Genomic DNA, 12482 nt, shown 5'->3' on the forward strand with positions numbered 1-12482 from the left:
GGGGGGGGTGGAGAAGCAAATGGGCGCTTCTCCTATGTGCCCTGGCCGGGAATTGAACCCGGGTCCCCTGCACGCCAGGCCGACGCTCTACCACTGAGCCAACCGGCCAGGGCCTAGGCTAAGTGTTTTAAGCTTCCCCTCACATTTAATTCTCACCATCACAGTATGATATATTTATTTAGCTATATAAACATGGGCAAGTTATTTAACTTCCTTAACTCAAGCCTCAATTTCCTCATCAGCTGTGAGACTTTACAAAGTGCTTCCTTAGTACAGTGACCAGAACAAAGTAAATTCTCAGTAAAAGTTATTATTAACACTATTGTTTATAGGCTTAGAAATCCCAAATAACTTGTTCAAGATGACATGCCTTAAAGAGGGCAGAGCTAAGATTTTGAACCCAGGTCTGATTAATACCTTAACTACTGTGGTTAAGATTATGTTCTTTACTGTATTAAACTGCACTAAATTCTTGCCTGCTAGTCCTTGCTACAGTGTTTTGTTCATTGTTGGTACTTTGATAACAGAGATAGTGGTAAACTAAAACAAATTTTGTTTTAATTACAAAATAATAAATATTTAATATTGACATTTAAAAAAAGACAGAAAAGCATATGAGGGGGGAAAATCACTCAACTCACCTACCAAAATAATCACTATTACCCTTTCAAATACAAGATCATTCCAAACATAAAATTTTGTGACCTGTTTTTCTCACTTTGAAACATATTGTGAATATATTTCCATGTTGATAAAGGTTCATCAATTAGATCATTCTTATTGTCTGCAGAATATTCTATTGTACAGATGATCAGTCTGCTTTGTTGACCATTAAAGACTATAATTTCTCCATATTTCAAAGAATGCTGTAGTAAACAGGATCAAGTCTTTGAATGTGTTAATAATTATTTCCTTAAGATAAATTTATAAAAACAGAACGCATTAGCAGAATTGAGTTGGTATATCCCCATGTGCCCAGGAACAAAACCCTTTTGTATTAAAGGACAAAGTAAGAAAAAACTTCTTTTAGCTATTAAAGATTGTTCAATTTTAAGGCTGCATTAAGAATAAAATAATCTAAAACTTGAAATAAATGAGATAATCCATGGAAAGTGCATGTAATAAGTGTTCAGTAACTAATAGCTTCTTTTATATTTGTGTCTTTTGTCATTCCAAGTCCTTTTACTGTGTAGGTTTTCTCTTTATTTTATTTGGGTCACTTTGAAAGTCTGAATGGATGAAGTCCTAAAAATGGGGAGAACTTCAAATTCCCAAGGATTGTGAAGTAAAGCAATATGCCAGGGGTCAGAAAAACGTTCACAATTTTACCTCCTGTTTTTCTTGTGACTGGGGGCAGGTCTTCTCTGGACCTCAAAGCCTTCACCTACAAAGAAGAATATTGGATAAGATGGCTGCTTTATTATTTCCATTCTAACACTTCAACCCAGAAAAGTCTTCGTTTCCTGTATTTTTAATCAAGATAGATTTTCTTTAGGCAGTAATGGGCATTCTCCACAAAGGCAACGATCTGCGAGTTTCTGAGCCCTGAGAGGGGAAGTTTCATCAAGTGAGGGCCAAAGAAGCCCATTTCTTATAATGATCATCACATTACTCAACACCAGACTAATACTTCTGTGGATCAGGAATGTTTTACAGAGTAAAACATTTTTACCTGAAATCACAATGCAAAAAAAAAAAAAAAAAAAAAAAAGCCTTGGTCGGTTTGTTTGGGGCTTACTGATGTCAATCTCTGTCTCCATTTTTCACTTTGGACATAACTTAGACACCAATCAACTGGCTAGACATGGCTTGAAGGATCCACTTAAGGTACCCATACTCCCTGCTGGGGACAGGCCCCTTTCTAATGCATCTCTGCCTAAAAGGTGAGAGTCATTCCAAGGGTTCAAAATTAGTGTTTGTGAAACCTCAGGGCCTAAGTGTTTTGCTAGTAACATTTGTCCAAATGGTGTTGTTGTTGGACTTGAACTGTGAGGGATTTTACTTCACTTAAAACTTAAGCACAGGTAGCAGTATTGAAGAAAAGGAAGATTTGTTCATTCAATTTCTTGAGCATAACTTGATGCCAAGCCCAGAGCTAGGCTCCAGGACCACGGACGGGAACTTGACTCAAAGTGCTCAGTCTTCCGTCGCCCGCGCCAGGCGCCCCCTGGAGGCGGCGGTGAAGGTGGGAGGTGGCGGCAGCGACAACGGCGGGGGTGGCGAAGCGGCCGCGCCGCGCCGAGCCGGCGAGCCAGCCCGCGATAGAGCGAGCGCGGGGCGACTCCGGGACCTCTTCCCGCCCGCCGCGCCACGCTCAGGCTCCGCCACCTCCGGCCCAGCTACACCTCCGAGAAGATGCGCCTCAAGAACCAGGTAACGGCTCCGCGGGCCTGCCCCGCCCACCTGCTGTCACGGGCGTTGGCGGCCGCGTGGCCACGTGGCCACGAGCGGGCTGCTCTGGTCCCCCAGCCCGCCTGCCTCGACTCCCGGGGACGGGGCGCGGGCCCTTGTAGGAGGGAGCCCCCTTCAATCCCCGCCGGCGCCTCTGGCCGGGGACTCCCGGCGACCCTTTCTACTGCCCGTCCGGCGGCCCTGGCCGGGTCGCTCCCTCTCCCGCCCCCCAGACTTCCGGGGCCCAGGGGAGGCGCCGACACTTGGGTCAGAGCATGCACCCTCCCGCCCCCATCAGCCCGGCAGCCGGAGAAGCCGTCGCCTCGCGCCACTCCCTTTGCGCCTTTCCCGAGCTGTCCTCGGAGTGGCTTTGCTGAACGGGTGGCGCCAAAAAGTCCGGGCGGCAAGCGAGCGGGGCCCCAGGGTGCTGGGCGGTGAGCGCGGAGCCTCGGCGACACCCCCGCCCCGCCCCGCCCCGCGTGGCTCCCGCTAATTGTGCAGAAGCAGCATCCTCCGGTGCTTCCCGCATTAGAGCCCACGGCGGACCTAGAACTTGGGGTATTTCTAGACGACATTAGGACGAGCTTCGGTTGTGCTCAGCAGTGCTCTTGTTTAACGGAGGAAAGAGGAGGCTCGGGTGTTGTGGAGGGTAGACTGGTCTGTTATAATTATTCTCTCTCCTTGCGCCGGGGGTTGTCAAACGTTTAGGATTTAATAAACACACGTCATGAAATCTTGAACCTGCCAGAGACGAATCGGTTCTAAAAAGGTGATAACCGCCCTCCCCGCAATATATGTTAAGGGACTTAGGGAGACCACAGGGAAACTGAGGGGAGGGACCTCTAGAAAAACAACCCCAGTTGGGGGGAAAATGAGTCATATTGATTCCCAACGTGTAAGCTGGCACTGCTTAAGGGTGGTAATTCTCATAGCTTTACTCCAGGGAATCAAATACCCACCTCCACAACACAGCTTGGCATCAGCGCTTGTGGGTTCCTGAAAGTCTACCTGAGCTCCTTACCTACCTGCTTTATTTTAGTAGAATCCCTTAAAGAGGATGCCCTACCCTCCTGCATTTGTGCGCCTAGTTTTTTATAATACTTGCAAATTGACACTGAACAAGCTTTCACTTCAGTCATTTCAGAATAAGTTTGATGTTTTAAGTGAGAGGTGAATGGAGCTCCATTCATGAGGGAAATAGTCTGTGTGAAGTGTTTTGTAAATGTGAGTAGGTTGAGTTTAAAACACTGAATAAAATTAATGTGACTAGGAATCAAAAGGTTCAATCCAGATGTTTGCCTCCTAGCTTCTTTGAGAAATTGATAGTGCAGTGCTGTACACAGCCTATGTACAGAGCCTGTGACTCTTGGGTAGAGTGGACTGTGGCACTTCAGTAGAGTGGACTGTGGTTGATCAAGAACAAGTAGGTGGTTGGATTCCTTCCATTCATTTTCCAAGGCACTAACTGTATTGTGGGTTTGATGGGGTTGTGACCCTCACACCTATATAGAGGATATTTTCCCATTCCTAACTATTCTAGAAATACATGAGGGATTTTCCTGCAGTCAAAGAACTAGTAAGTAATCCTCTTTAATTATCATTAGTATTAGTCTTTGAAACTTTTGCTTGCTTATTAAGATGAAGTACTTGGGTATGTTTGTGATAGAGATGGGGTTGTGATTTTGAGCTGGTGGCCTCACTCCACTGCTTAGTGTGTTTTTTGAATTAACAGAAAACTCCTTAGCATTTGTGTAGAGGTAGTATGGTTTCGCATGAGGGATTCTAATTTAGATATTTTTGGTTCAGGTCTAATCCCACCACTTAGTTGTTATAGGACCTTGCATGCATAATTAATTTATTGGTTCTCCTCTACCTCCCCCCACCCTTTGCTTTCAAATAGACCAATGGGGATAATACCAACATTTGACATGGGAACTAAGTGGAATACCATATATGTACAGTGCCTGGCATGTGGGCCCTCAGTAAATACTCCTGTTGTTAACTATCCATAAACAGTACCTTTTACCATTACTGCTATCATATCTACTTAAAAATAAGTACTTATAGTTGGCAAGAGAGACTGCAGAGGGTCAGAAGGGAACTCTCTGGGGTGACTGAAATATGCAATATCTTGATTGGGATGTTGACTACAAGAGTGTATTCCTTTGTCAAAACTCATCAAACTGAACCCTTAAGATGTGCATTTAATTACACCTCAAAATTAATTGAATAAAGTTAACTTCCACATGTGTTAAGTACATGTCTTTTGGGATGTGGAAGTTGATATACCAGCAGTTACTAGTGATTTACTTCCAGAAAGCCCTCTGCACATACACATATCTTCGTAAATTCATGTTGGGTCATAGGAAAGGTAGAGAGAAGGAGCACTAGTTTTTCAGGCTTGTTTCAGGAGTGATGGTCTGTGGAGAAGAATGATTGGCTTATGCCAAGATTATATTCAATTAAGAACTTGCACGTGGTATTAGTTTTTACTAGCAGCTTTTAAAAACTGTATTAAAATGTATTTTTTTTATTATCCAAGGGTGCTCATTTGCATAATACATGGTGGGGCAAACATAGGTTTACAGTTGTTCATATGGAAAATAGTACAATAATTAATAAATACTAATATAAGAATAAACTATGTTTTGTGTACTCACAACTGTAAGCCTACATTTGCCCCACCCTGTATATCTATCCAGAAAACACAGGTTCTGAGAGGTCATAGTGATTTTGCATCCCTTTCCTTGCTTTCACATTGTTGGTAGTTAGGGAGTTACCTACAGAGCTTTTAGCATAAGTAACAGGCACATAGTAAACGTTAATACACGCTACCTATTATTATTAAAGTTGATATGTTCATAAACATGTTTCATTTGGAGGTCAGAAATCAACAGTAAACCAATTATGATAATCAGTAAAGACAGTGTGTGTAAGCCTATGAAGTGGTAACAAGCCAATAATTAGTAATAAAATATTATAAAAATAAAATTTCACTTATTCAGACATAGTGCTCATGAACTTTTCAATGTTAACTCTTAGAAATACAGGAAAAAATAACAATGGACGCAAAACTTGTCTGAGAAACAAAAAATATATGTCACAAGGAGTATGTTAAGTTGACTCACATTGGAGCTCCTCGAGCTTTTCCTCAAGCCTTTGGATTCCTCAAGCCTGGAGACATAGTGCTGAGTTCCTTAATTTCTCAGCCTATGGCCAATGAGAAGGCTTGTTGGAGAAGAGATAAACTAGAAATTTCAGTAAATGTGAGGTGGGAGTGAAGGACAAACCTGTTACAAAAGTAAATTTGTTTCTGTTTTGTGTGTTGTTTTATTTTATTTTTTAGATTCCACCTATGAGTGAAATTATATGGTATTTGTGTGTCCCTGCCTGACTTATTTCATTTAAAATAATACCCTCTAGGTTCACCTATGTGGTCCCGAATGTTAAGATTTCAGTCTTTTTTGTGACTAATATTTCATTATATATATGTAATACATCTTCTTTATCCATTCATCTATCAAAGGACACTTTGATAGGGTGCTTCCATAGCTTCGCTATTGCAAATAATGCTGCAATGAACATAGGGATGCATATATCCTTTTGAATTAGTGTTTTGGATTTCTTCAGATTTATATACCCAGAAGTAAGACATAAGAAATAAGTTTAATCTTAGGTAGAAGAAATAATTAAATTATAGCACTTAACAATTGCTGATTTAGCGGGAAATTTTAATTTTATTCTTTAAAAGGGTTGCTTTATGGTATACTCTATTTTAAAAGGCGAATAGTATATAGTGGTGCATCTTAGAAACATTTTCATCGATATGATTAGAATATAAATTCGTTTGTTAAGAGGCAAGTTTCAATTATCCAGAAATTTTACTTAATATAGAATGATTTATTCCTTCGTGATAATGCATAAGTGAAGAATCTATTGACATTCATACTTGTGATTGGAAACTGGATTTTTAAAATTGCATTCTTGGTTTGTTGCTGCAATATAATGAGATGAATCATACATGATGTATTAGTTTGCTAGTGCTTCCATAACAAATACCACAGACTGGGTGGCTGAAACAATAGAAATCTTGTCCCACACATTTCCGGAGTCTGGAAATCCAAGATCAAGGTACTGGCAGATTTTTCTTAGGCCTCTCTCCTTAGTAGGTAGATGGCTAACTTATGTCTGTTTTCACATGTTTTTTTTCTCTGTGTTTCTGTGCCCTAATCTCCTCTTCATATAAAGACATTGCATACTGGACTAGGGCCCATTCGTATGATTTCATTTCACTTTAATTACTACCTCTTTAAAGGCCATATTTCCAAATACAGTGATATTCTGAAGTACAGGAGGTTAAGACCTCAACATATGAGTTTTGTGGGGACATAGTTTATCCCACAACACATAGTATTTAGTAGAAAGCTAACAAGTCAGATTTGAATTCTTGATTTGGAACAGCTCGCGTTGGATCTAAATCTCTCTGTTGCAGTGAGAAACCCGAACATATTCTCAGGTACCCACATGCACACATGCACCTTTTACGTGTGAGACTGACTGCCCTTGAAGCAGAGTTCAGGTCACTGTCCAAGCTGAGTTGAAGGTGTGACTGGGTCCACTAAAAATCATGTCCTTGATGGATTAAGAAAGGCGACTGGCTGTGCAGGGATTCCTTGTCTTTCTGACTGTATATCACCTTGGGTGATAGAAATAGGAAGGTTGGGATTTCTGGAGAAAAAAAACAAAGTTTAATTCTTTGATGCTTTTATACCTAGTTCTGTCATATGAGCTCTTTGTTTGAATTTCCAGGTATCTCTGCAACAAAATAATTATATTATATTCAAGCCATGAATTTTGGAATCCAAATTTGCTGCACAAGCAGGCTTTGTTCACTCCAATCAGAGCCTGGTGATAATTTGCTCAGAGATGTACCTAAACTGCCTACTTCAGGGTTTATTCTCCTTACCAGTTTGAAGTTCATCTTGGCTCCACCTGTGCATGCATCAAGATGTGATATTTTATCTAAAGGAAAGAAAAAAGCCTCTGAACGTATGTTGTGCAAAAATGGCTCCCAAATGCATTATACGTGTTACTACCCAGTTTGTGCTAATTTGCACAGCCTCTGAACAACTGGCAAAGTGGCCAGTGTTCACGTTACAGCTGCCATGGAGTCCCAAGTTGCTTTAGGAATTTTTACATTTTATTAGTGTAATGACAGAGTTTACAGTTATCCACAGTAAGTTAATTATAAACACTTATTATCAATAGTACCAGCTTGATGCTTAATCTTATATTTCCTTTAATAGAAATGTTGCAGCTTTTACATTTAATTATAATGGGGATTAATCATCACTTTATATGAGTTTTCACCTACAAGCAAAACATTTGAAACAAATTATAGTTGAGATGAAGCTATTAGATTTAAAATACGCCAACATAGTTTTCTGTTTTCCACTTTTAAATTTTCCATTAACAAAACTTGCTAATGTCATTGAGCATACTGAAATTGATTTCACATGACTGATTGGACAATTGATTCATTCATTAATTCAATGAATATTTGTTGAGTGTCCAGTATGGGCCAGTCTAAGTTTTAGATGCTTGGGCTACATTTGTGAACAAAATAAACACCCCTGTCCACAGGGGCACAAGGAAAGGTAGACATCAAAAATAACCACAATAAGTAAGTGCAGTATATAGAAGTTAGAAGGTTATAAGTGCTAAGGGAGGGAAAGTAGAGTAGAATAAAGGGAATTAGGAGCTTGGTTGGGAATTGCAGTCTTGAATACAGTGGGCATTGAGAAGGTGGTATTTGAACAAACTTGGAAGAGGTGAAGATATTAGCCATGTGGCTATCTGAAATATAAGCAGAGGGAACCATCAAAGTAAAGGCCCTAACACAAGAGTGTACCTAGAGGAGTTCAATGAATAACAAGTACATGTAGGTCAGTATGGCTGGAGAAGAATGAACAAGAATGGAAAAAGATTATAAATCAGAAGATAAGATTTGTATGCTGGCCCTGGCCTGTTGGCTCAGTGGTAGAGCGTCGGCCTGGCGTGCGGAAGTCCCAGGTTCGATTCCCGGCCAGGGCACACAGGAGAGGTGCCCATCTGCTTCTCCACCCCTCCCCCTCTCCTTCCTCTCTGTCTCTCTCTTCCCCTCCCGCAGCCAAGGCTCCATTGGAGCAAAAGTTGGCCCGAGCGCTGGGGATGGCTCCTTGGCCTCTGCCCCAGGCGCTCGAGTGGTTCTGGATGCCACAGAGCGACGCCCCGGAGGGGCAGAGCATCGCCCCCTGATGGGCGTGCCGGGTGGATCCCGGTCGGGCGCATGCGGGAGTCTGTCTGACTGCCTCCCCGTTTCCAGCTTCAGAAAAATACAAAAAAAAGAAAAAAAAAAAAGATTTGTATGCTGAAGAAATATTATCATGGCTTATTATCTACCAACGAATGGAGAGACTTTTAACTTTTATACTAAGCACATTACAGGCACTTTGCAAATGCTTATTGAATGTTCTTTGGCAAGTGAATTGGTACTTATAAGAACTGGTCCTGAACCACAGTATAAAATGAAATAGGATTCTAGAATTGTTGTTAATTATGCTGATGGCAAAGGGTAGAATTGGAGTTGGGAAAGGAAAGGCACAGGAAACTAAGAAGGAGATGCTGATGTGTAGGTGTCTAAACCCTACCCGACCGTTGTCACATCGACCTCACTAGGGAATTAATTTTTCAGTTAGACTTAACTGTTTGGTGCTGAAAAACTATTTTGTCAGTGTAATTTTTATCTTCATGATTTGAATTTTCACCAGAGATAATAAAAATTCCACCATAGAAGATATTCTTGATTTGAAAATTTGAGGTCTATCAATCCCAGGAGAATCATACAATAGATTGGCGTTATACTTTCTTGTTTACTTCTTATAGGATGGACCTCATAATCATTATATTTGTATATTTTGTTTATCATTCTTAAGTTATTTTTACATATAATATCTCATTTGACCCTCACAGAAAATCTACGTGAGAGTTAGACAACCATTATTACATTTTGGACTGGTTCTCTTCCATCTGACCTCTGGATCTACTCTGCCTTTTGCTAATTCTTTCTGGGACCCCGGAAGCTGACCTTTATATCAGTGAGGTCTCACTTATGGAAGGATTCAGCCAATGCTGGCACTGGTCAGATATTGAGGGGAGAACAAAGTGTGAGTTTCAGGTGTTTTTCCCCAGCTCCCTTTTTCCTAGGCTGCTGGTTAGCAGTGGCTGTGTAGAGGCCACAGCCCCTATCCATCCCAGAGCTACAGTTCTCTCTCTCTCTCCCTCACCCCCTCTCCCTTCCTCCAGATCCAAGGGTTGGTATTGAGTCTCCATTATCGCTAGTCCCAGAGTGTCTCATCATCCCTTGATGAATTTTCTTTATAAACCTAGCTCAGTTTTACTCTTTCAGTCTGCTTTCTGTTTCCTGACTGATACACACCTTTAAAGATGACAGCCTAGAGAAGTTGGACAACTTGCCCAATGATAGACATCTATAAATGACAGAGTGGGGAATTGAATCCTGGTTTTGTGACTCAGAGGCGTAATCAATTTTGATTATAACCCAAAGGAACATATCCCAGCTGGTGTATAATGATGGAGTATTATCGAGCATTATTTCCTTAATCATGGAAGGGATTTTATAAAGAAAAGGGCTCTTTAAAAAGAAATACTATTCCCCTTCCTGTTCCTCCAAACAAATAAATACCTAAACATGTCATATCTTCATAAGAGAAGTATGGAGACAAAATTTGGAAGCACTTAAACTGTTTGCTTTTGGTTATTTATAGTGATGAAAGTAAGTTAATATTCTATAATTTCCCCTTTTCATCTTTCTACTGGTCTACTATAGAATCTCTTTATTCTGCTCTACTTTCCAGTCTTTCTCCCTCCAGTTGGTCTACACAAAACACTGTCTCTAAAATGTAGATCTGACCCTGTCATTTTCCTGTCCCCAGCTATCCACAGAATGAATCCTAAGCTTATTGGTTTGTCATTCTCCACCTATCCTTGCCCTTGCTATATCTAAACTCATGCTCCTCTATTTTCTCCCACTGAAATCCTACACTTGCTCCAATACTAAATTATTTTTAGTGAGCCAAACATGCTTCACATTTGCTTCTGCCTATTTGGTTTTCTGTTTTCTGTGCCTACAATATCACTATCTTTGCCCTCAAGGCCATCATCTGTCAAGGGAACCACTTACCAATCAAATTTCTGTTGGAAAACATCCCATGAAGCTTTTTGGGCCTTGCAGGCAGAGCTGCCAGACTTAAGGAAAGAGGCCCAACTCCTCAAGAGTGGAAACTGGATCTTACCATTGTATCCCCTGAGTCCTGGGGCCTGGTCCAGGGCCCTGTCCTTAGTGGACAATCAACAAGTGTTTATTGAGCAAATGACTCAGTTTGAATCTCCTTCAACCAAAAACCTTTGCAAGAAAAGTTTTGAAGTTGTTTCTACTGATTTAAAATATCAGAAAGGTAGAATGAGGGTAGGAACAAGGAAAATAAAAGGCAAAAATTCTGAGCTGCCATCAGCCAGAGAATTCCTAAAGAATAAATGTTTTTGCCACTAGCGGCCTGACTGAAACTTTGTACAACTTTGGTTTCTTACTCAAACTTTGGATACCTGTGGTTGACCTGTTAGCTTGCTCTGTAATTAAAGAAGGGAGTTTAGTTTTCTCCTAACCTCCAAAGATAGATTGACCACCTTTTCCCTACCTCTCTGATATTAAAGATCTTTTAGTTCTCATAGCATGAGTTTCTGGACAAAGGGTCACCTGGAGTAGCAGTTTTGAGGATCTTCCTCAGGTCATTGGGACTAGTGTTCCTGAAAGTGCCTGGTGCGTGACTGTAATCATCGAAGTCAGATCCCGAGTTTGTATTACAAGGAAGAGTTTTGTACTACAAACCATTCCTGTCCACTGAGGCTATCACTGTTTGAGGGGGAAATGATACAAACTGTAATGCTATACTGTAATTTGAGGTAAAATTGCTATGTTTTTTTGAGATATGTGACAGAAGGACAGAGCTCAAGAAGCTTTAGTTTTCATGGAACAATTTTATTGTGTATTGAAATAGTATTTCTCTCCCCTTCAAGGGTATTATCTATTTTGGGGTATATATGATATTATGTAAGGTATTCTTATAATAAAAGAATTTCAAGAGACAAGAAGTACCAAAACGTTGTTAAACCAAATTAAAGTAAGCTTGAATTCTTTTTCTGACTTTAATTGTGGAAGAAGCACAGTCTACAAGGGAGGAAGTGATCAGAATAAACTATTGTAAAATTTAGTGATCTGTCCTCTAGTCACAAAGTGGTGTGTCATATAGAGTCACGGTGGACCATGGTTTGCTTTTCTAGATAAGTTCTGTTCAGTGGGAGACATTCTTTAATTCATAAGCCAGAGAACAGACTTAATAAATTGCCAAATCAAATTGGTATAGCCAATACTGTAACTTTAATAAAAACCGTGGAACATTGGACATATATGGGATGTAGAGAAACTCTACAAGGATGAGGACAGGATAGGACATAGAAGAAGAAAAACCAACCAAACCACTGAATATTAAGGTAGAAATGTTTATAAGTAGCAGCATTATTACCTTATGTTTGTAGAACACCCTATCTCTTTTCTATTACTTTTTTTTACATAGGGTTGTATAAAAGGATCATGAAAATTGAATAAGAAGTAAAAGTGAAACTTTGAATTAATAGAATTCTGAGATAATTCCTTTATCACAAGTGTTATTTTTATTAAATTTATTGGGGTGACATTGGTTAATAAGATTATATAGGTTTTTAAGTGTATGTTTCTATGATACATAATCTGTCTATTGTATTGTGTGACCACCACCCACAGTCAAATCATCTTCTCTCACTATATACATGGCCCCCTTTTCCCTTTATTACTTCCTCACCTCCTTCCCTCAGGTAACCACCATACTGTTGTCTGTGTCTATGAGTTTCAGTTTTATATCCCACATATGAGTGAAATCATATGGTTCTTAACTTCTTCTGACTGATTTATTTCACTTAGCTAATATTCTCCAGGT

At 40.3% G+C, this 12482-nt stretch overlaps 1 protein-coding gene across 1 annotated transcript in view; it reads left to right on the forward strand.

The window, feature by feature from the left end:
- Nucleotides 1-2356: 2356 nt before the first annotated feature.
- The window catches only part of ELAVL4 (ELAV like RNA binding protein 4), a 158276-nt gene continuing 148150 nt past the window's right edge, over nt 2357-12482 (forward strand). Inside the window, exon 1 of the mRNA XM_066376243.1 lies at nt 2357-2373. The gene's annotated coding sequence lies outside the window, so the exon portion shown is untranslated. The remainder of the gene's footprint in view (nt 2374-12482) is intronic.

Source organism: Saccopteryx leptura, chromosome 3 (genome assembly GCF_036850995.1).
Source record: "Saccopteryx leptura isolate mSacLep1 chromosome 3, mSacLep1_pri_phased_curated, whole genome shotgun sequence".
NCBI lineage: Eukaryota > Metazoa > Chordata > Mammalia > Chiroptera > Emballonuridae > Saccopteryx > Saccopteryx leptura.